At 41.6% G+C, this 25,829-nt stretch overlaps 1 protein-coding gene across 2 annotated transcripts in view; it reads right to left on the bottom strand.

The window, feature by feature from the left end:
- LOC133562189 (protein tyrosine phosphatase type IVA 3) overlaps window positions 1–25,155 on the bottom strand; it is a 38,511-nt gene extending 13,356 nt beyond the window's left edge. Inside the window, exons 1-2 of one of the 2 annotated variants that reach the window (XM_061916144.1) lie at window positions 24,924–25,155; window positions 7,750–8,155 (exon numbers count right to left, since the gene is read on the bottom strand). The gene's annotated coding sequence lies outside the window, so the exon portion shown is untranslated. The remainder of the gene's footprint in view (window positions 1–7,749; window positions 8,156–24,923) is intronic. The other variant, XM_061916143.1, reaches the window with a different exon arrangement.
- Window positions 25,156–25,829: the final 674 nt, after the last annotated feature.

The following is a 25,829-nucleotide window of genomic DNA, read 5'->3' as shown; positions in this document are numbered from 1 at the left end:
AGTAGAAAGTTTTGGCAAAAATAAAAAAATATATTGGTATATGTCAAACTGTCTAACAATGCTATTCAATGAAAACGTACCGGTTGTATTCCTTTCTGGCCTCTATTGGCCTCTAATAATAATAGTTGCAATAATAGGGCCACACAATAGCCTTGTGGCAAACAAATCCATAGTTGTGAATGGTTGTTTGTCAATATGTGTTATATTATTGACTGTTGGCCTGTCCAGGGTTTACCCCACCTTGTCCCGCATCAACAAATGAAACTATGTTCCCCGTATTGAGCCTTTAAGGGACGCAGTTTGTCCCGTAATGTTAGAGTGAGAATTCAATATACAGTAGTTTGTATAACGTCAATTAATACATGACTGACAAGGCCCTTTATATGAAATTTTACGGAAGGTTAAACATTGAGCTAAATTATCATTCGATTGTCTCGCTGTGGCAGCCTCCTATGGTAAAAACACAACTATGTATTTTTTTCTGCAAATGTTCCTATTTTGTGCATATTTTCATTACTCCAAAACCATCTAATTTAATTAAAGGGAAACTACCTGTTTTTGGAATTTTGCCCATCATTCACAACCTTTATGTGAGACAATAATGTGAACTCTAAATAGTTGAAAAACTGTGAGTAATAACAATGCAAGTAATTGGGATACAATTTATTCTGCCTCTAGCTCTAAAAAACATTCCTGAAAACATCCAATATTGTTTTATATCCATATTAAGTATGTCTGTAAAAATGACTCCCGGGCACGGCCACCACTGCTGCCCACTGCTCCCCTCACCTCCCAGGGGGTGATCAAGGGTGATGGGTCAAATGCAGAGAATAATTTTGCCACACCTAGTGTGTGTGTGACAATAATTGGTATTTTAAATTTAACTTTAACTTCAATGTAATAAGAATCATAATCACATGTAATATTTACAATATTTTGGTCATTTTAAGCATTACTGTAATATCTTTACTGGCCGCAATGATTTCACAGAGCACATAACAACCGTAGTGCTCAACAACAACAACAGCGAAGAAAGCATTTTCTGTGTTTGCTAGCACTACTGGCACACTTTGTGAGAGCCTGGAGCGTTATCATGTATCCCTGTTGCTAAACGTTTCAAATAGGAACATAAATAAACAATGCCTTACAATGTTTGCTCTCACTGGGATTGTTGTATGTTTCAGCACTTGTGCTTTCCTTGAACTGCAACATTTAGAGCAGTTCTCACTCCTCAGATGCTTCCAAGCGGTGTTGTCGGGTTTTATGCCATGTTCCATTTGTTAAGAGCCAAGTTGGCCCTGTTTAAACTGCACACCAAATCTGATTTTTTTGCCCTCAAGTGAAACAAATCTGATTTTTTTGCCAATCCAAATGCTCCAAAGTGCTTCACATCTGATCTTTTGGCATCAGATTCAGGCCACATCAGGAAGTAGTTCTGAATCCCATTGGAATCTGATCTTTTCAAATGTGACTTCAGTCTAAAAGCAATGCGACTTTTTCGTCAGCTTAGGGCGTGCAACGACTTTCGTGTGTGCCAGCGGAAATTTAATCGCAACATCCGGTCTCGGTTTCTATTTAAGAAGACCACATTTTCAGTGCATCACTCATTAGTAGTGCACGAATAGTAGGCTATATGCAATATATGAATGCATATTTTTTACTTCCAAAGATCGTTAAAAGACCAAAATTGACACTAAGGCATATTTGCTTACGGGATCAATAAAGTACTTTCTATTCTATTCTATTCTATTCTATTCTATTCTATTCTATTCTATTCTATTCTATTCTATGTGAGTAGAAAAGTAAAGCTCCCGTAGATCCACGCTGATTTCCGTGTCTCCTCTACTTAACAGTCATTCAAAGATTACAACCCTCCCAAATATATAACACTATTTACTTGTCACACCTGGGTGAAGTCTTGTCCGGGTTTCGTCCCGTTTCATGTTGTTTTGTCATTTCCTGTTTTATTTTGAAATGCTGACTCTCCCTCTCGTTTCAGATCACTTGCTTTTCCTCCTGTATCACTGGTCTGACGGTTTTCTTGATTGCCTGATTGCGCCCACCTGTGTCACCCTCCCTCATTTGTATAAATGTCTCGTCCTCCTTCTGTTCTGTGCCAGAGTGTTTTGTAACTTCTTGTGCGTACCTCCAGCAATTCGTTGCTACAGTCTTGAATACAGCCATTGCCATGTTTTTGTACTTTTTTGATCCTCTCTGAGCTGCTACCTTACCGTGGTAGAGGAGTTTGCGTGTCCCAATGATCCTAGGAGCTATGTTGTCTGGGGGCTTTCATGCCCCCTGGTAGGGTCTCCCAAGACAAACAGGTCCTAGGTGAGTGATCAGACAAAGAGCAGCTCAAAGACTTCTATGGAATTACAACAAAATGAACTCAGATTTCCCTCGCCCGGACGCGGGTCACCGGGGCCCCGCTCTGGAGCCAGGCCCGGAGTTGGGGCACGATGGCGAGCGCCTGGTGGCCGGGCCTGTCCCCATGGGGCCCGGCCGGGCACAGCCCGAAGAGGCAACGTGGGTCATCCCTCCAATGGGCTCACCACTCATAGGAGGGGCCATAGAGGTCGGGTGCATTGTGAGCTGGGCGGCAGCCGAAGGCAGGGCACTTGGCGGTCCGATCCTCGGCTACAGAAGCTAGCTCTTGGGACGTGGAACGTCACCTCACTGGGGGGGAAGGAGCCTGAGCTAGTCCGCGAGGTAGAGAAGTTCCGGCTGGATATAGTCGGACTCACCTCGACGCACAGCAAGGGCTCTGGAACCAGTTCTCTCGAGACGGACTGGACCCTCTTCCACTCTGGCGTTGCCGGCAGTGAGAGGCGACGGGCTGGGGTGGCAATTCTCATTGCCCCCTGGCTCAAAGCCGGCACGTTTGAGTTCAACCCAGTGGACGAGAGGGTAGCTTCCCTTCGCCTTTGGGTGGGGGGACGGGTCCTGACTGTTGTTTGTGCTTACGCACCAAACAGCAGTTCAGAATACACACCCTTTTTGGGCACACTCGAGGGAGTACTGGAAAGTGCTCCCCCAGGTGATTCCCTTGTCCTTCTGGGGGACTTCAACGCTCATGTTGGCAACGACAGTGAAACCTGGAGAGGCGTGATTGGGAAGAATGGTCACCCGGATCTAAACCCGAGTGGTGTTTTGTTATTGGACTTTTGTGCTCGTCACGGATTGTCCATAACAAACACCATGTTCAAACATAAGGGTGTCCATATGTGCACTTGGCACCAGGACACCCAAGGCCGCAGTTCCATGATCGACTTTGTAGTTGTGTCATCGGATTTGCGGCCTTATGTTTTGGACACTCGGGTGAAGAGAGGGGCGGAGCTTTCTACCGATCACCACCTGGTGGTGAGTTGGCTGCGATGGTGGGGGAGGATGCCGGACAGACCTGGCAGGCCCAAACGCATTGTGAGGGTCTGCTGGGAACGTCTGGCAGAGGCTCCTGTCAGAGGGAGTTTCAATTCACACCTCCGGGAGAACTTTGAACATGTCACAAGGGAGGTGCGGGACATTGAGTCCGAGTGGACCATGTTCCGAACCTCTATTGTCGAGGCGGCTGATTGGAGCTGTGGCCGCAAGGTTGTTGGTGCCTGTCGTGGCGGTAATCCCAGAACTCGTTGGTGGACACCAGCAGTGAGGGATGCCGTCAAGCTGAAGAAGGAGTCCTATCGGGTTCTTTTGGCTCATAGGACTCCGGAGGCAGTGGACGGGTACCGACGGGCCAAGCGGTGTGCAGCTTTAGCGGTCGCGGAGGCAAAAACTCGGACATGGGAAGAGTTCGGGGAAGCCATGGAAAACGACTTCCGGACGGCTTCGAAGCGATTCTGGACCACCATACGCCGCCTCAGGAAGGGGAAGCAGTGCACTATCAACACCGTGTATGGTGCGGATGGTGTTCTGCTGACTTCGACTGTGGATGTTGTGGATCGGTGGAGGGAATACTTCGAAGACCTCCTCAATCCCACCAACATGTCTTCCTTTGAGGAAGCGGTGCCTGGGGAAGCTGCAGTGGACTCTCCTATTTCTGGGGCTGAGGTCGCTGAGGTAGTTAAAAAGCTCCTCGGCGGCAAGGCCCCGGGGGTGGATGAGATCCGCCCGGAGTTCCTTAAGGCTCTGGATGCTGTGGGGCTGTCTTGGTTGACAAGACTCTGCAGCATCGCGTGGACATCGGGGGCGGTACCTCTGGATTGGCAGACCGGGGTGGTGGTCCCTCTCTTTAAGAAGGGGGACCGGAGGGTGTGTTCCAACTATCGTGGGATCACACTCCTCAGCCTTCCCGGTAAGGTTTATTCAGGTGTACTGGAGAGGAGGCTTCGCCGGATAGTCGAACCTCGGATTCAGGAGGAACAGTGTGGTTTTCGTCCTGGTCGTGGAACTGTGGACCAGCTCTATACTCTCGGCAGGGTTCTTGAGGGTGCATGGGAGTTTGCCCAACCAGTCTACATGTGCTTTGTGGACTTGGAGAAGGCATTCGACCGTGTCCCTCGGGGAGTCCTGTGGGGAGTGCTCAGAGAGTATGGGGTACCGGACTGTCTTATTGTGGCAGTCCGCTCCCTCTACGATCAGTGTCAGAGCTTGGTCCGCATTGCTGGCAGTAAGTCGGACACGTTTCCAGTGAGGGTTGGACTCCGCCAAGGCTGTCCTTTGTCACCGATTCTGTTCATAACTTTTATGGACAGAATTTCTAGGCGCGGCCAAGGCGTTGAGGGGATCCGGTTTGGTGGCCACGGGATTAGGTCTCTGCTTTTTGCAGATGATGTAGTCCTGATGGCTTCATCTGACCGGGATCTTCAGCTCTCACTGGATCGGTTCGCAGCCGAGTGTGAAGCGACCGGAATGAGAATCAGCACCTCCAAGTCCGAGTCCATGGTTCTCGCCCGGAAAAGGGTGGAGTGCCATCTCCGGGTTGGGGAGGAGACCCTGCCCCAAGTGGAGGAGTTGAAGTACCTAGGAGTCTTGTTCACGAGTGGGGGAAGAGTGGATCGTGAGATCGACAGGCGGATCGGTGCGGCGTCTTCAGTAATGCGGACGTTGTATCGATCCGTTGTGGTGAAGAAGGAGCTGAGCCGGAAGGCAAAGCTCTCAATTTACCGGTCGATCTACGTTCCCATCCTCACCTGTGGTCATGAGCTTTGGGTCATGACCGAAAGGATAAGATCACGGGTACAAGCGGCCGAAATGAGTTTCCTCCGCCGGGTGGCGGGGCTCTCCCTTAGAGATAGGGTGAGAAGCTCTGCCATCCGGGAGGAACTCAAAGTAAAGCCGCTGCTCCTTCACATCGAGAGGAGCCAGATGAGGTGGTTCGGGCATCTGGTCAGGATGCCACCCGAACGCCTCCCTAGGGAGGTGTTTAGGGCACGTCCAGCTGGTAGGAGGCCACGGGGAAGACCCAGAACACGTTGGGAAGACTATGTCTCCCGGCTGGCCTGGGAACGCCTCGGGATCCCCCGGGAAGAGCTAGACGAAGTGGCTGGAGATAGGGAAGTCTGGGCTTCCCTGCTTAGGCTGCTGCCCCCGCGACCCGACCTCGGATAAGCGGAAGATGATGGATGGATGGATGGATGATCCACGAGAGATTCTTTGTTTGTAAACTTTTGTCAGGTAAGATTAGCTTTCTAGCATCGCGTCCGTTGGAGCGCTTTTTGTTGTATTTGCTATATTCTGTTGTTAGCACCTATTTGCCTCCGCAGCCGGAGCGTTTTGAGTTATTGATATTTTTGTTGGTTTAGAGGTCAGGTTAGTTCTGTTTTTGATAGCCTGTTTTGTTTATCCCGTTTTGGACCCCTTCCCTTTTCTGAATAAATATCTGTTTCAGAAAACCTGCATCCGTGTCCAGAGTCTTATTCGGGTCGTGACAATACTGTACATCCATTCATACAATATATTACTCTCAAGGTAAAATACGCTCATGTTTAAGGTGTTGCGACTTTTATTTTATTTTGTAGTAGTAACGTTTTCATTTTATGCTTTATATGCAAGTGACGCTGAGATCATATTGAAGCCACATTGGGCCTGTGTGCATTAACACCGACCGGAGTCTGATAAAATCAAATTTTACCTGAAGTGTAAATAGTCAGCTGGAAAAAATCAGATCTAAAAAAAATCTGATTTGGGCCACTATGGTAGCTTTTGAGAGCCGTACAGTATCATGTTGGTAGCATCTAAATGTTCAAAGTTGACCAACTTCTCTAATTGATGCTACAACCTGAGATGCACGATTCATCACTTAGCATTAACTTGTCTTTAACTTAAAGGCAATACAGCAGAAACAGCTCTAGCTCCTTTCATCTTATTTATTTCATGGGTGATCACAACCACCGTTATTAATTAACGTTTATTAATCGGGGTTTGATAAAGTACTTCTGATGCCGATTAGCCGCTTCAGTCACTTTTTGCGAGTGGTCAAAGGAGTGATCAAGGTGATGTGTCACAACTAGAGATATCCGATAATATCGGACTGCTGATATTATCGGGCGAAAAATGCTTTAAAATGTAACATCGGAAATTACACTGCCTTTCCGTGCTGGTCCAATCACATAATTTCTCCAGCTTTTCACACACACAAGTGAATGCAAGTCATACTTGGTCAAGAGCCATACAGGTCACACTGAGGGTGGCCGTATAAACAGCTTTAACACTGTTACAAATATGTGCCACGCTGTGAAACCACACCAAACAAGAATACCAAACACATTTTGGGAGAATATCCGCACCGTAACACAACATAAACACAACAGAAGAAATACCCAGAACCCCTTACAGCACTAACTCTTTCAGGAAGCTACAATACACACACCCCACCACCCTCCTACCCCTCCCCACCTCAACCTTGCCCACCTAAACCTCCTCATGCTCTCTCAGGGAGAGCATGTTCCAAATTCCAAGCTGCTGTTTTGAGAAATGTTAAAAAAAATAATGCACTTTGTGCTTTCAATAATAAATATGGCAGTGCCATGTTGGCATTTTTTTCCATAAATTTAGTTGATTTATTTTGGAAAACCCTTTTACATTATTTATTGCATCCAGTGGGGCATCACAACAATATTAGGCATAATAATGTGTTAATTTCACGACTGTATATGTCGGTATCAGTTGATATTAGAATCGGTAATTAAGAGTTGGACAATATCGGAATATCAGATATTGGCAAAAAAAGCCATTATCTGACATCTTGAGTCACAACGCCAGAAAAGTAGTTCCTCTGTGTTACTTCCTTACAATAACAATGTCGCTATACCTTGGTTACCATGCAGGTCACGGGAAATAAATGGAACCATTGTTGGTATTTTTAAATGTTTGTAGACGGCTTTATAGGCGTAATATATTTTTCCAATTACTTGGATCGTTAGCCAACTCGTATTAGTAGTTTTTTACTACTTAGAGTGCGCACAAAATTGAACCCACCCCCCCCAAAAAAGTACAATTCCCCTTTTCAGTTTTGAACCGCTTATCCTCACCCAACGCTAGTTCGTACAGGCTCCAGTTCACTCATAATGAGGACACGTGGTAGAAAAAAAAATCAAGCGGATAGGTGTATAATAACATGTTTTGGACCAATTTGCGCTTTTCACAACACTGAAATATGCTTAATAGACAACAACAAAAATCCACATTTGCTCATAAAATGTCACATTGCACTACCAATACTGAAAGTGTGTGGAATAATTGAAAGGAAATGCCTGACTAATTGCAAGAAGGGAAAAGCGGGTGTCAACAAATATTAAAACCATCCCTCACCTTTAGTTTCAGTCGTAAATTTGGCTGTGAAGTCTTCTAATAAAAACTTGATGGAGAGGGATGTTCGTTGCGCTGACAAATTTTGGGGTTTTGTTGTCTTAAACAGTGTTTTACCCCATCAGTTGTAGGTATCCCGTCGTCCAGGACTGTCAGTTTTGCGTTTGCCTGTCACACAGTTCTTGTCTTCAACCCTTGATGTTCTGCAGGAAATGGACTTGCGATCCTTTCGGGCTTAGTTTCATATGTTGGAGCGCCACTTGTTACCCCATCAGGCGCGGTGTGAGTGTTTGTTTAGGATTCAGGGTCCCAAGACTGCGTGGTACAAAAACATCATCGATTGGGTCTATTCGTGTTGGGCGTGGCAGTAGTCACCACTTTGTCGAACAAACGCCATCAACTGGGAGCTCTGTGAAGACAAATATAAACAAACTATAACAGCAGAAATAAATGGTTTTCTCAGCAATTGCTGTGACATATTAGGTATTTTTGCACACAACTCGTCTATTTGGTAGCCAAACTGTTATTTTAGTTGTATTAGTTATATATTTAGTTATATTCAACTAAGTTGTTTTGGGGCCACAGTTCTTGAAGGCTAAGGACTGGGGGGCCAAACTTCTCCCTTTACTGTTAGTCTTTTTTGTATATTCTGGAGAACCTGTGTCCTCTACAGTAGACATTTCATTTTGGTCTATTTATTTTATCAGAGTTAAAGGAGTGCTTTGCTGTTTTTAAGAATGAAAAATGTGAGTCACAAATCTTTTGAACGGAACTCGCGGGCCAACTGCTGAATAACGCGCATGATGAAAAATAGATGATCTAAAATGAAACCTAGAGAAACACCACTGTTATAACTAAAGAAGTGGAACAAATGACTACTGAATGCATCTAAAGCAAACAAGCTACAGCAACACTTTAGTTAAATAAATGTCACGGAGCATGCGCAATCCCGCATGTCATCTGCAGCAAGCGCAGCCGGCCTCTCCTCTTGAAGCGTGCCAGGACACGCCCCTGCTCGCTCTTCCCGCATCGCAGTCAAGCGCCTGCACAGCTGTGGGCAGTCAGCAATCAGCACAACTGGATCTGAGGAGGGCAGACGGCATAAAGACCAGCAGACCCGAAAATCCAGTGCCGGAACGTAGTTCCCCTCTTGTAGTAAGCATCCCGTCTATAGCTTGCCTCCTCGTACCTGCTCTCTCTGTGCTTTCCCTTTGCCCTTGTCTTATGTCCTCTGTGTTCCTCGCAGTATTCCCTGTATCCTGTGATCGAGCTGTGCGCCTCGACTTCCCACCAGACTTTGGACTGCTTCCCTTGATCCTCCACCCTCGCTTGGACACGGACCTCGTCGCCTCTCTCCAGCCTCCGACCTCTAGCTTGCCCACGGACTGTCTTCTTGCCTTGCCCCTCTGGACTGTCGAATGATTCATCCAACACGCAAAAACAACACCCTCTGGTAACATTAACATTGTTAATTCTTCACATCGTCTTGCACCATTCACATAATCAGGTTCAATAAACTTATTGAACTGATCCCTGCCGTTGTGTCGTCTCCTTCCCCAGCTGTATGTAACAATAAATCACATTACGGAAAAATGTGTAACTGCCAAAATGGAAAGGACTTAAAGGAGTGCCTTGAGGAACCCTTCAGTTATGTAGATCACAAGTTTGGACCCCAGTGTTCTATATTTGCAAGCACAGTTAAATGTCAACACAAAGGTCTGCCAACATGTTTACAGTGGTCCAGGTTCCTCTGTACAAAAGGAGCACTCTATGGTTTAACGGAATTTGCTGCAAAAATATTTAGAAATTAACCTGGGGGCCGGTATGGTGTCATTCCTGGGCCTGATTTAGTCCCTAGGCTGCCAGTTGAATAGCCCTGATTTAGACTGTGATATAATGATTTATAGAAGAGGAGTTGATGAAGAATAAAATAATGTGGTTGAATCCTCATTGAGTCACGTGAACAAAAACTCAGACAAACAACCAGGGAAAGCCGAAAGGTAATCTTGGTAATCTGCGGTCACCTTTTCACCTCTGGCAAAGCACACACACACACACACACACACACACACACACAAACACGTGGCTACGCACTCTTGTCACATGGCAAATTACTCACTGGCCCTGCCACAACAGCCTAGTCTATTCCAGGTTGTTGACTATCTATATTTAGGAATTATCCTGCGATAATACCAGTAAGGTTACAGAGAGATTATGTAGTATTGTAGCTTTGTTTGCACTCAGGCGCTTCTGCATCAGTGACGAACACACAGCAATGTTAAAAAAATAAATTGCGTTCATTCAGTTTTTTCAAAGAGCGACATATATAAGCCTCTCTTCTGATAATATGGTACTGCTGGCACTTCCCCTATTCCAAGACAAAAAATATTTTTTGAAAGTTATCTTGTGGCGTTTTGTGCTCTTCCCCAGAAAAAAATGTGCCTTTTAGATAACTTCACTTTGAAAAAATATATTTTCTTCATTTTTCTCAAGCGACTGTAGCCTTCGGTTGCCTCCCAGGGGGAGACCTGGTCCCTACACACTTGTAAAAAGAGCTCAGCAGCGCATGCACTTTTTTGCGTCGGATGAAAAGAGCACAGCTCCCTATTCTCACCACATTCTACAGAGGCACTATAGAGCGCCTGCTGACCAATGTCTGTCTGGACTGGAGCCTGCAATGCCTCAGACTGGAAGTCTCTCCAGAGAGTGGTGAGGACGGCGGAAAAGATCTTTAGGACTCCTCTTCCTCCTATCCAGGAGATCGTAAAAAGCCGCTGCCTGACCAGGGCTCAGAAAATATGCAAAGACTCCTGCCACCCCCACCAAGGACCATTTTCACTGCTGGACTGTAGAAAGAGGTTCCGCAGCCTCCGAAGCAGAACCTCCAGGTTTTGTAACAGATTCTTCCCTCAGGCTGTAAGACTCTTGAACGCATCATGATTAAACTCCCCCCAAAATGGATTAACTCGCTGGAATAAAAAAGACAATATAACATACATCCATAAACGTGGACGTATGTGAACAAGTGAAATAAATGTATCCGTACAGTAATTTATTTATTTATATATATTTATTTATTTTATATATATATTTATATGTTATTTATACTGTATATATATTTTTAAATATATATGCACCTTAGTGCTTTTTTTATCCTGCACTACCATGAGTTTATGTAATAAAATGTTATTCTTATCTGTGCTGTAAAGATCAAATTTGAATGACAATAAAAAGGAAGTCTAAGTGTAAGACCAGGCTCACACAGTACATTACTGTACTGTAGAACAGCACAACATAACCCTATAGCATAGTTCTTCATATTTTGTTTGCCCGTTACGAAAGTGGGAAACAGCATTGATAAACATACTCGATACTCGAGATTATACCTCCCTGAGTGTCATTATTTCTGAGTATTATTAGATTGAGGCTGCACGGTGGCACAGGGATTTGTGCTGGTGGCTCACAATAAGAAGGTCCTGGATTTGATCCACGGGCTTGGGGTCTTTCTGTGTGGAGTTTGTATGGAAGTGTTATTGTAGCAAAAAATGCGAACATGTATCTCAATCTGTGGGCGTGTAATCCAATTTGCGTGCGTGTGTACTAATTTGTGTGTCTGTGTATCAATATACAGTAAGTGTGTGTATTCACATCCACGTACGTGTTTTTTAAGTTCTCTGTCTGTTCCTAATCAGAAAGAAACCTTGATACGCTGTCTTTTTACACGTGACTTTTGCAACACTTCTACTGTGTAAGAAGTGCCATCCATCCATCAATCCTCTACCGCATTTCCGAGGTTGGGTCGCGGGGGCAGTAGCCTAAGCAGGGAAGCCCAGAATTCCTTCTCCCCAGCAACTTCATCCAGCTCCTAACGGGGGATACGGAGGCATTCCCAGGCCAGCCGGGAGACATAGACTACCCAATGTGTCCTGGGTCTACCCCGTGGCCTCCTACCGGTCTGACGTGCCCTAAACATCTCCCTAGGGAGGTGTTCGGGTGACATCCTAAGCAGATGCCCGAACCACCTCATCTGGCTCCTCTCGATGTGGAGGAGCAGCCGCTTTACTTTGAGTTCCTCCGGATGACAGAGCTTCTCACCCTATCTCTAAGAAAGAGCCCCGCCACCTGGTGGAGAAAACTAATTTCGGCCGCTTATACTCGTGAGATTGTCCTTTCCGTCATAACCCAAAGCTCATGACTATAGGTGAGGATGGGAATATAGATTGACCAGTAAATCGAGAGCTTTGCCTTCCGGCTCAGCTCCTTCTTCACCATAACGGATCGATACAGCATCCGCATTATTGAAGACGCCGCACTGATCCGCCTGTTGATCTCACGATCCACTCTTCCCTCACTCGTGTACAAGACTCCGAGGTACTTCAACTCCTCCACTTGGGGCAAAATCTCCTCCCCAACCCGTAGATGGCACTCCACCCTTTTCCAGGCGAGAACCGTAGACCCGGATTCGGAGGTGCATTTAGAAGTGCATGCGTGTAATACAATGTGCCTGTGCGTATCTGAGGTGTGCCTACATTTAACCAACCACGGAAGACACCCCACAATTTAAACCAACCAGTTGTTAATTGTTGTCACAAAGTGCACAATTTGCATTGTTTTTGGTGAGAAAGGGATCTGCGGTTCCTACCACTGTCAGGTGATGACGTGTCTGGCTTCCTCATTTTCTTTTAAAATGGCTCAGGAATCTCCGTGAGATTAATACTATTTTGATCATATCTATTTAAACGCAAACGTTGGAAGTCTCTAGGTGTCACAAATCACATATATATTATGATAGCTTCGACATAGAGGCAGTTTGTTTTTCCACTCTACTGGTGCTTTAAATATAGGCACACCTCAGATACGCACAGGCAGATAGTTTCACACGCATGCACTTCTGATTGCGTTATATCACACGCTCATGAATCTGGACGCGCGTGCTCAAATTGTACACGGAAAGAAGTGTAGCAAAAGTCACGTGGGAAAACAACAGGCAATAGAGCAGGGGTGTCAACCTAATTTTAAATCGTGGGCCACACGGAGAAAAATCTACTCCCAAGTGGGATGGACTGGTAAAAATCACGGCAAGATAACTTCAGTTTGCTTCTTTGGTTAAAAAATAGAACTAGCACATTTTTAAAATGTGCAAATCATTATATATATGTAATATATATATATATATATATATATATATATATATATATATATATATATATATATACATGTTGCGGTTCATTGTATTCTACCTTTATTTGTAGTTATATATACTTTCTGAATAAATAATGTGATCATGTTCATCAGTCAACTCATTGGTGCTAATTTTCAATATGTCAAGCTAAAAAATGATATACAAATCAAATTACAGGATGTTATTTATGTAGTTTGTTAATTTTCCTCGACTGATGTACTAACATCATGTGGTTTATTTTTTTTTTTACATATGTTGCATCATCTACAAAGATCCAAAGAATTGCTATTGCGACATCTAGTGGACACATTTGGAACAGCAGTTTCTCTCATTCAAAAATGTCCACTCATTTTTATACTTAGCAAACTCATCCCGCGGGCCAGATAAAACCTGTTCGGGCCTTACGTTTGACACCCCTGCAATAGAGGGTTGCTGCCATTTACAGATCATAGATACGCACGCGCAGATTGCAATACATGCATTCGCTTCTGAATGCGCGCTAACAACTTGTATTACGGGCTCACAAATCGGGATGCGCTCACTCAAATCATACAGGGCAGAAGTGTAGCAAAAGTCTTGTTGAAGTAGACAGCCTATCAAGGGTTATTTCTGATTAAGGACAGACAGACAACTTAAAACACACGTACGTAGATCTAAAGATATACAGACACACAAATCAGTACACACACACACAAATTGGATTCCACGCGCACGACAGTAAAATTTAAGACATGAAAAAAGTTGTCGTCCCCCCACACCCTATACTAAGGCAGTGGTTCTCAACCTATTTTCAGTGATGTACCCCCTGTGAACATGTTTTTAATTCAAGAACCCCCTAATCCGAGCAAAGCATTTTTGGTTGAAAAAAAAAAAGATAAAGAAGTAAAATACAGCACTATGTCATCAGTTTCTGATTTATTAAATTGTATAACAGCGCAAAATATTGCTCATTTGTAGTGGACTTTCTTGAACTATTTGGAAAAAAATATATAAAAATAACTAAAAACTTGTTGAAAAATAAACAAGTGATTCAATTAATAAAGATTTCTACACATACTGGTATGAGGTGGCGACTTGTCCAGTGTGTACGCCGTCTTCCGCCCGATTGTAGCCGAGATAGGCACCAGCGCCCCACGCGACCCCAAAGGGGATAAGCGGTAGAAAATGGATGGACGGACTATAGTGCGGTGGTTCTCAAATGGGGGTATGCGTACACACTTGGGGGTACCTGAAGATATCTCACATAAAAGTAATCATCATTTTAAAGTGCCCTCTTTGGGGATTGTAATAGAGATCCATTTGGATTCATGAACTTAATTCTAAACATCCATCCATTTCTACCGCTTATTCCCTTTGGGGTCGCGGGGGGCACTGGCGCCTATCTCAGCTACAATCGGGCGGAAGGCGGTGTACACCCTGGACAAGTCGCCACCTCATCGCAGGGCCAACACAGATAGACAGACAACATTCACACTCACATTCACACACTAGGGACCATTTAGTGTTGCCAATCAACCTATCCCCAGGTGTATGTTTTTGGAGGTGGGAGGAAGCCGGAGTACCCGGAGGGAACCCACGCATTCACAGTGAGAACATGCAAACTCCACACAGAAAGATCCCGAGACCGGGATTGAACCCAGGACTACTCAGGACCTTCGTATTGTGAGGCAGGCGCACTAACCCCTCTCCCACCGTGAAGCCCGTAATTCTAAACATTTCTTTAATATTTTTTTTTTTCGTGAAGAAAAGTGTAATTCTAAACATTTCTTCACAAAAAAAGAAATCTTTAACATCAATATTTATGGAACATGTCCACAAAAAATGTAGCTGTCAACACTGAATATTGCATTGTTGCATTTCTTTTCACAGTTTATGAATTTACAGTCATATTTTGTTGAAGTATTATTCAATAAATACATGTTTAAAGGATTTTTGAATTGTTGTTATGTTTAGAATATTTTTGAAAAATCTCACGTACCCCTTGGCATACCTTCAAATACCCCCAGGGCTACGCGGACCCCCATTTGAGAATACTGGAAAGTCTCAAGTCAAGTCCCAAGGTAACTTCTGTTCAGTAAGAATATTGTTGATGTCTATTTTGCTTTACTAGAATGTAATGCAGGTTTTCTCCAGAAGAGGACAGTTTGTACCTCCTCCTCAATAATTGAAGCTCACCAGAAGAGAAAAGTCAGTACGTGATTGAAGAAGTGTGCAAGCAACACGATGCTTCCAGGTAAGAAAAAGTTTATAACAATATATATGTAACAGACAACAGTAGTAGTAAATTGTAGGTGCCTTAGAGGGCAAAAGATGTCGAGTTAATGAATGAATGAACATATTATTGAAGTCGTTAAGGAGGGAGGTGCTTTCTTGTGTACCGAAAATGGCGGATCTGTGTTCTTTGCAACATAAATATTTCTCGTTTGTGCATGAATATAAATGATGCTGTATAACTTTTAAAAGGTTTAAATAACTAGTGTCAAAGCATATGTTGGTGAAAAAAGATCTTGAGCAGAGTATGTGTGTTGTCATGTAATGCTCATGTACGTTGAAGGCGGCGCTAATTGTTAAGCTAAGCTAACGAGTACACTGTATTTCCACACCAGTGCTAAAAAGTTTGATTGATTGAAACTTGTATTAGTTCAGTACATATTCTGTACAATTGACCACCAAATGGTAACACCCGAATAAGTTTTTCAATTTGTTTAAGTCGGGGTCCACGTTAATCAATTCATGGTACCGTCACACTAATTGCTGTGTACTCATAAAAAGTCTAAAATGCTACATGTTAATTTCAATAAGGATAAATACACATGATAATCGCAAATACATTAGTTTAAAATAAATTTAAAGTCACAGAGAAGATATGAATGTAATTAAAAAGGATATAGTTATTACCAGAGGTGGGACCAAGTAATTGTTTTGCAAGTCACAAGTAAGTCTCAAGTCTTTGACCTCAAGTCTCGAGTCAATACAGGCAAGTCCGAGTCAAGTCCAAAGTCAATACTGGAAAGTCTCAAGTCAAGTCCGAAGTCCTGCATTTTGGGTTTCGAGTTATTTCAAGTCTTTTTAACCACAGATTGTGTATGCTTTTAAAACGCTGTATTTATTATTTAAAAAAAACAGTAATGACATTGCACTTCATAATAGCACTATTAACCAGTTATTCTAAACATTTACCTCATTCCTTTACAGTATAAACACATTTGAAAAAACAAGTGCAACTGTACTTACTTGCACAAAAGTGTTAACATTGTATTTCCATGGAATATTGCATTGTAACTAGTCCCACAGCAGTTTATATCATGTTGTTACCTTATCTCATTGATCTCATCTCATACTGTATGTGTTTATGTGTGCGTACACATGAAAAACAACAAATACATGAACATAACAATGAACAGTGCTGTACTTGTTAGATGTCAGGGCTCTATGGAATATGTACACATATTCTTTATATAGTATACATTTTAACTGACCTTTATTTGACTATGTTTGTCTTTTTGTAGGTGGCTAAAATATGCGGTGCTGCTGACCGCCGTCTAACGTTACGTTACTGTGTGTGATACATTCACTAACGTAACGTTATGTGTAGGTATCTCATGCAACCCTGCTTAAAAAAAATATCACTTGACAAAAAGTATGAATAAGGTAGCAAACTGCAGTGGACGCAACAGATTGCCGTGTTTGCAATGACGTTATAACCATAGACATCTTATAAGTAGACGCAGAATTGGCTGCTGTGACGCAAGCAATTTGGCCGCCATCTTGAAGTGGTGATGAGGAGCCGGCAAGCAGCCTAAACTGACAGTTGACAGGTAGAAAACAAAGATGCTGGGCTGGTATTCAGCGTTTTCCTGCTCAATTGAGCGGACTGTTGAAAATAGTAATTGGAGGATTACTTTTCACAAGTAAGAATTAACATTAACATACTATTGGTTGTATTTTGTGAAAAGAATATCACCACAGAGTTAAGCAGGAGCAAAGAACTACAATATTTGTATGTGAAAATCATAAAGAAATCTTCTGGGGGAGGATGACCCCCCTACAGGTATTTGGTTTACAAACTTTCAGGCCCACCTAAAACAAAATTCACCAGCCGCCATTGATTATGATGCATTCTCATTTTATTGTAACCACAGATAAGTCTTCAAGTAACAATATTCAAATACTAACTTTGTTGAGTAAAACAGAATTTTGTTTTATTCTGAATCCAGTGAAACAGATTGGTGGTTTTAGCTGAAATAAAGACTTTCAGGTGTTTATATATGTTCAATCACTGTAAACATGATCATTTAAAGGAAGAATGTAATAGAAAATATCAATACAAAGTGTCCAGACAGAATAAACTCTCTGCTGTTGCAGCAACAGAGATAAAGTCTATATCAGTGGTTCTCAACCTTTTTTCAGTGATGTACCCCCAGTGAACATGTTTTTAATTCAAGTACCCCCTAATCAGAGCAAAGCATTGTTGGTTGAAAAAAGAGATAAAGAAGTAAAATACAGCACTATGTCATCAGTTTCTGATTTATTAAACTGTATAACAGTGCAAAATATTGCACAATTGTAGTGGTCTTTCTTGAACTATTTGAAAAATAAGATGTAAATATAACTAAAAACTTGTTGAAAAATAAACAAGTGATTCAATTATAAATACAGATTTCTACACATAGAAGTACTCATCAACTTAAAGTGCCCTCTTTGGGGATTGTAGTAGAGATCCATCTGGATTCATCAACTTCATTCTAAACATTTCTTCACAAAAAATAAATCTTTAGCATCAATATTAATGGAACATGTCCACAAAAAAATCTAGCTGTCAACACTGAATATTGCATTGTTGCATTTCTTTTCACACTTTATGAATTTACTTTCATATATTGTTGGAGTATTTTTCAATAAATATATTTATAAAGGATTTTGAATTGTTGCTATTTTTAGAATATTTAAAAAAATATCATGTACCCCTTGGGATACCTTCAAGTACCCCCATTTGAGAACCTCTGGTCTATAGGTCCGTAAAATATATAGATATCTAATGTATTCATACATTGTTTATGTAGGATATACGCATGTATATACAACCTAATCATATTGTTTCTTCAACTTCAAAATAGCTGACTGTTTTTTCCCCTTCTCTGGGATTATATTCCCAGTTTTGATCTCAGACGTCTGGTCACTTATAGCATATAAGAATATTCTATTTCTGTTAAGCAAATTATGAACACGCCAAGACATGTGTCCTTTATCATAGTTACACGAATGACAAAAAAGCGCGTGAATATAAGTGGTATTCAGTGAGGTAATATGAATTAAATGCGCTGACAGTTCATTGTTCCTACCAAATGAATTGCACTGAGTGGAGCGGATCACCACTCCAAGATGGCGGCCCCGCATCTCGTTTGCGGCAATAGGCAGTAGCGCTCGATGCTGCGTACCCTTATAAGATGTCTATGGTTATAACGTTAGCAGTGAGTTTACAGCCTCACTGATTTAACTACACAGCAAATAAAAGTCACGTTACTCAGCCAATAAAGGTTAGCTTACAGTCAAAACGTACCCTTCTTTGTGCAACTTCAAATGTCGAACGAAGTTGTAAATTGATGCGTCTCCGTCTGTAATCTTCCAACCGCATGTTTTGCATACGGCAATTCCTGTTTTGTTGACCAAGTCGTAGTTTTAATACCTAAACGAAACACTCTATGGCATAATTTTCTGTTGTTTGAAAGCTCTTCTCCGTTGGTTTTCCTGCAATTTGATTGGGTGAATGCTGTGTGACAAAAACAACGTGGATGTAATTTGATTGGCTGTTGTACTGACAGGTAGCGCACAGGCTGTCATCGCACACACGCTGATACACTTCCGTACACAATGGAAGATACGGAGCGCTCCTGAATAACTTTTTAATCATTAGGTTTTGGGGAAAGTAGCAAGTCATGTCAAGTCAAAAGGCTCAAGTCCAAGTCAAGTCACAAGTCATTGATGTTAAAGTCTAAGTCGAGTTGCAAGTCTTTTTACATTTTGTCAAGTCGAGTCTAAAGTCATCAAATTCATGACTCGAGTCCAAGTCATGTGACTCGAGTCCACACCTCTGATTATTACCATGATTGTTGATAAAGAATTTTGTATATTTGGATTTCGTAAATTTATAAAGAGGACATATGTGAGGAAAAACTGTACTAATATAGCAAAATTGATTGTTTCAGTACTATGGTCATTTTTTTTTTTTGTATTGTAATACGCAAAAGAAAAAGTCAGTCCGTGATGATGAAGTGTACAACCAACACGTTGAATCTGCTTCTGTAACCTGTTTTTTCCTGTTTTGCAGTTGAAAAAAAAAAGTACATATGTTGCACAGGAAATTAGGTGGCCCGTCATTCTCTGCAGTTTAACACAGAGATTGAGATACACGTTTGCAAATAATTTTGCTACATTAGCACTTCTATAGGTTTGCATGTTCTTCCCGTGACTGTGTAGGTTCCCCCCGGGTACTTCGGCTTCCTCCCATCTCCCAAGACATGCCCCTGGGGATAGGTTGATTGGCAACACTAAATGGTCCGAGTGAGTGAATGTGAGTGTGACTGTTGTCCGTCTAACTGTGTTGGCCCTGCAATGAGGTGGCTACTTGTCTAGGGTGTACACCGCCTTCCGCCCGAATGCAACTTGGATAGGCTCCTACACCCCCGTGACCCCAAGAGGGACAAGCGGTTGAAAATGGATGGATCATTAGATTGGGTAAAGACATCCAGAGGGCTACAGTATGAAACAAAATCCGGTAGGAGTTGACTAAACATAACATGACGAACATCACTGACCCACTTTCAGTACAAAAACTCAGTGGTACTTAAGTTTTCGTGAACCCCACTGCCTGTATTGTTATAGAAGATTTTTGCCAACATTTTATCTTGTTTTTCGTCTCAGTTATCGTATGGCCAAACATTTCACAGAACAAACCAGTCCATTTGCCCAGCGTTGTGGACCTTTTTTTTTCATTAAGTACCGCGACTGCATGTAACCTGTGATCTACTAACACTGCGTGTGCAATTGAAATGTGGTAAAGACCGCCTTATCTAAATGAAAATTTTGTGCACCATGGTGACGATTATTATCTGCACATTAAAGGCCTACTGAAACCCACTACTACCGACCACGCAGTCTGATAGTTTATAAATCAATGATGAAATCTTAACATTGCAACACATGCCAATACGGCCGGTTTAGTTTACTAAATTACAATTTTTGATTTCCCACGGAGTTTCTTGTTGAAAATGTCGCGGAATGATGACGCGTATGATGACGCATGTTTGTGACGTTATTGATTGAGCGGACATTTTAGCCCAGTACCACTTACGGCTAAAGTTCGTCTCTTTTCATCGCATAATTACACAGTATTTTGGACATCCGTGTTGCTGAATCTTTTGCAATTTTTTCAATTAATAATGTATACTATAAAGAAGAATGCTGTTGGTGGAAAGCGGTGGATTGCAGCTGCCTGTAGCAACCGAAACACAGCCGGTGTTTCTTTGTTTGTTGTGAAGGTTTAGCGAACATGTTTCTCTACCACATGTCAACCAGCAAGTTTTTGGATGAGAAAATTGTGACATTAAGTCGGCTCTTACCGGAGACTTATGTGGAGTTATCGTCCTCCTGCAGCAGCTGTCAAAAAGGCAGCTGTGATCTTGACTCCTCCATTGGCTTCTCTCAGAGACACTGGTGGTCACCGCAGCCCTTCGACTTTCAGGTATGACTTTATAATCTCACTAAAACACTATTAACACAATAAGCAGATAAGGGATTTTCCAGAATTATCCCAGTAAATGTGTCTAATAACATCTGAATCGCTCCCACTGCTGTCACCTTTTTTTTTTCTTTCTAGTCCTTCACTCTAACTTTCTTCATCCACAAATCATTCATCCTAGCTCAAATTAATGGGGAAATCGTCGCTTTCTCAGTCCGAATCGCTCTTTCTGCTGGTGGCTATGATTATAAACAATGTGAGGATGTGAGGAGCCCTACAACCCGTGACGTCACGCGCACATCGTCTGCTTCTTCCGGTACAGGCAAGGCTTTTTTATTAGCGACCAAAAGTTGTGAACTTTATCGTCGATGTTCTCTACTAAATCCTTTCAGCAAAAATATGGCAATATCGCAAAATAATCAAGTATGACACATAGAATGGACCTGCTATCCCCGTTTGAATAAGAAAATCTCATTTCAGTAGGCCTTTAATGTTGTCATGCTCTGACCTGTGTGCAATGTGTTGAACCAGCTGTACACATCCAAAATCTGTAATACTTTTTCTGAATCGCAATCTAGAAAACAAAAGCATATGCACCCTAACACTTAATTCTGTGCGCGAGGCTGTGGATTGCATCGCGTCTGGAAAGACTCAAACGAAAGAAAATGCACAATTAAAGATATCTTTTCATGTTGGATATACATGTATATTATAGTACTATATTTCCTATATATAAAAAAAACAAGTAACATTAAAACGCCAGCAGATAAAAAAACATCAATTGAATTTGTTTTATTCAGCCCTATATGTCATTCAGCAGCAATAAAATTATAACATTTAAATTGCTGAATAGACGATATGTCTAATATTATTTTATTTCTGACCATCCAAAATGTTGACACACACGTAGGATGGAGGATTGTCGTCTGTCCATCGTCTGTCTGTGCAGCGCAAGCACTGATCCTCCAGCAGTGAGTGGAACTGTCAGTTTGCACGGTCTTCTGTCATGTGCTAAATAAAATGCAAAATAGTGCACGCAAAACAGTCATGGGTGTTGACAAATCACATTGCACATGCTAAATAATATTTTCAGTGTCTCCTCCAAGTTTTGTGGATGTTTTAATGATCAGGATATACTTTACACATTAATAAAGGCAGAGACACAAAATGGATTGCACGCCTTGTTTTGCTCACTTAAACGGATGCAATCCACTTTGCACACGTTTGCATGTGTGTTAGTACTGTCCACAAAACCTTTAGTAAATCAGGCCTTATTAGGAGTAGAGATATGTTTCCTCAATAAAATACATTTTAAATGTTATAATGTGGTCTGTCTATCTGTGTTGGCCCTGCGATGAGGTGGCGACTTGTCCAGGGTGTAAACCGCCTTCCGCCCAATTGTAGCTGAGATACACTAGGCACCAGCGCCCCCGGCGACCCCAAAGGGAATAAGCGATAGAAAATAGATGGATGGATGGATGGATGGATGGACCCCTGCTCTATTAAATGTGTTTTGTGGTAATACTTTTGAGTGTCTGGAACAAATTATTTGGATTTACAAGATTTCTAAGGGAAAAATTGCTTCAGTTCCGTCGGATTCAATCTTTGTGGGATTTGAAAACTGAGGCACCACTGTACTATGGCAAGGCTTCGATTAATTTTATTTGAAAAACGCTTCAATTTGTATTTTGCTGCGTTGATTAGTTGTTTATTGAGTGTAACTAATAAAAGTTGATCGAATCTGAACCGAATGAAGTGCACAAAATTTTAAATACGCGGACGTTTCTGGTTGACCTTTGCAATTGAGCTCACAAGAGAGTGGTGGTGTGTGTGCCTTGATCTGTGGCACACATGTTACAAGTGAAATTTCAATGTTGGTGATATGCATTCACTAGAAAAAAAAACTTTTTTTTTTTTACTTCCTAAAATATGCATTGAGGCTATAGAGCAGGGGTCACCAACCTTTTTGAAACCAAGAGTTACGTCTTGGGTACTGATTAATGCGAAGGGCTACCAGTTTGATACACACTTTAATATATTTCCAGAAATAGCCAATTTGCTCAATTTACCTTTAATAAATAAATCTATTAATATAAAAAAAATTGTATTTCTGTCTGTCATTCCGTCGTACATTTGTTTTCCTTTTACGGAAGGTTTTTTGTAGAGAATGAATGATGAAAAAAACACTTAATTGAACAGTTTAAAAGAGTAGAAAACACGAAAAGAATGAAAATTAAATTTTTAAACATTGTTTATCTTCAATTACGACTCTTTAAAATTCAAAATTGAACCGAAAAATATGAAAAGAAGAACTACCTAATTCGAATCTTTTTGAAAAATTTAAAAAAATTATTTATCCAACCCAATCCACTTTATTTATATAGCACATTTAAACAACAATAACGTTTCCAAAGTGCTGCACAGCCGTGTTAAAAACAATATTTAAAAAAAACAAAACAACTATATTATGCTCCACCAATGACTGAATAAAAACAAAAAATATATAAATATAAAACCAATAAAACAATATAAAAACAAATATGATTAAAAAATATTTTAAAGGGTAAAATCAACTAAAACAGTAAAATAGAAATCAAAGTGTATAAAAAACACAGAGGACAACAGAGGATAGAGGACCACACATTTATGGAACCCATCCATCCATCCATTTTCTACCGCTTATTCCCTTTCGGGGTCGCGGGGGGCGCTGGCGCCTATCTCAGCTACAGTCGGGCGGAAGGCGGGGTACACCCTGGACAAGTCGCCACCTCATCGCAGACATTTATGGAACATCATTAGTAATTTTTCCTGATTAAGATTAATTTTAGAATTTTGATGACATGTTTTAAGTAGGTTGAAATCCAATCTGCACTTTGTTAGAATATATAACAAATTGGACCAAGCTATATTTCTAACAAAGACAAATCATTATTTCTTCTAGATTTTCCAGAACAAAATTTTTAAAAGAAATTCAAAAGACTTTGAAATAAGATTTAAATTTTATTCTACACATTTTTTTAGATTTGCCAGGATAATTATTTAGAATTTTAATCATAAGAAGTTTGAAGAAATATTTCACAAATATTCTTCGTCAAAAAAACAGAAGCTAAAATGAAGAATTAAATAAAATGTATTTATTGTTCTTTACAATAAAAAAATAAACTTACTTGAACATTGATTTAAATTGTCAGGAAAGAAGAGGAAGGAATTTAAAAGGTAAAAAGGTATATGTGTTTAAAAATTCTAAAATCGTTTTTAAGGTGTATTTTTTCTCTAAAATTGTCTTTCTGAAAGTTATAAGAAGCAAAGTAAAAAAGTAAATTAATTTATTTAAACAAGTGAAGACCAAGTCTTTAAAATATTTTCTGGGATTTTCAAATTCTATTTAAGTTTTTTCTCTCTTAGAATTAAAAATGTTGAGCAAAGCGAGACCAGCTTGCTAGTAAATAAATAACATTTAAAAAATAGAGGCAGCTCACCGGTAAGTGCTGCTATTTGAGCTATTTTTGGAACAGGCCAGCGGGCTACTCATCTGGTCCTTACGAGATACCTGGTGCCCGCGGGCACCGCGTTGGTGACCCCTGATATAAAGAGTGTTTTTCTATCCTATTAGTTGATTAATCAATATAACTAACCGACAGATTACCCAATAAAGAAGGTGAGCAGCACTATTAAATTGACTTCTCAATTGTAACTGTGATTTTTATTTTATACGCAGCAAACAAGTGTGTCCGTTTTCCTATCATAAGCTGTGTCAAGACCCAAAGTGATTAAAAATGGATCTCGGTATTACCATAAGCCATGCGAGCTTGGTTTCCTAACATCCCTACACAATTTACAGTTGCTTGCAGAATGGCCCTGTTAAGCTCGTCCTGTTCCAGAAAAGGACACCCCGAATAGTCTGGCTGGTACTTGCTTCAAATAAGATAAATCCGGTTACAGTACATGCTATACAAATGACACCCAGTTAACACCTAAAGAAGAAGATTCCTCGTGCGACACCTGTTACAAGTCACTTTGGAAAAAGGAGTTGTGCTGGATGCCTGCTGAAGTCGATGCATTAATTGTTACTGTGCCTCCGGATGGGGCAATTCCACAAACTTGCAACAAACCGCAGTTCCACCTCTATCTGTCTGCCAGTAACCCTATAGACGGAATACCCGCAGCAGTATTTATATCTGTACTAGTAGCAGTGGAAGTTTTACCCTACAACAATTTAGCGTAGAGATCATAGCGCAGTGGAAGGTTTCTCCTTACCGCTCAGATTTGCTGGGTCATCTCCAAATAGAGACTTCACTCCAACACCTGCTAGGATAGTCTGATTGTCTGCAGCCACCTGTAGCTCTTCGCTCCCGAAGCGAGATGCACTGCTCTCTGGAGTCCGTCGGCAGCAGCAGGATCTACAGCGTAATCAGGCTGAGCAGCCATCTGACCCTGACAGCCCTGTCACCGCCAGAACACTCGACAGTTAATGCTCTTAGAGAGGGAAGAGCCTCACTCCTCCTCCCCCGCACGCCCCCTTCCCCCTCGCCGCCTCTTGTCCATCCACTTCTGCCCTGCCTTCCATCAGATACTTGGCGAGCAGGGACAATTAAGGAGCTGTTATCTCCTTCCCTGCGTTTCTACCCAACCCCATAGGAGCACAAAAAAATCTTGATCAAATGTAACCTTTATGCACAATATCCGTTGAGGTATGCCTGCTTTTACGTTCTGCGTCTTCAACCCCTGAATGACTCATCTTCCAAGCTGCCGCCTGCCACACAGGTTGGACAAGTCAAGCCTTATTAGAATTAAACTTCTCCTCTCACGGGTGTGTTTGCTTTTTTTCCAGCACCAAACTGCTGCTTAAAGTTATGTTAATAAAAGAAAATGATGGACGTACAAGAAGAACTCGATGTAAAGGTCTACATGGGTTCATTCCCGATCTTTTTATAGGTTTTAGAGCGTGTTTACTTGGTTATGTATGTCAGTCCAGAGAGTCACAAGACAAGAGACTTTTTAAAGCAGACCAGGCTGTGTGGAACCTCATTTCACTATCAATCACTTTGAGTGGAGGTTAAAGTAACTCATCGAATGCATATGTACAGATTTTCTTTCTTTAAAGCGTCTCTTTCAGTGGCGATTGCTCTAAAACTATAAAATGTCTCAAAAAAGTGGTGAAAC

Source organism: Nerophis ophidion, linkage group LG11 (assembly GCF_033978795.1).
Source record: "Nerophis ophidion isolate RoL-2023_Sa linkage group LG11, RoL_Noph_v1.0, whole genome shotgun sequence".
Classification (NCBI taxonomy): domain Eukaryota; kingdom Metazoa; phylum Chordata; class Actinopteri; order Syngnathiformes; family Syngnathidae; genus Nerophis; species Nerophis ophidion.
This window is presented reverse-complemented; position numbering and strand designations above follow the sequence as displayed.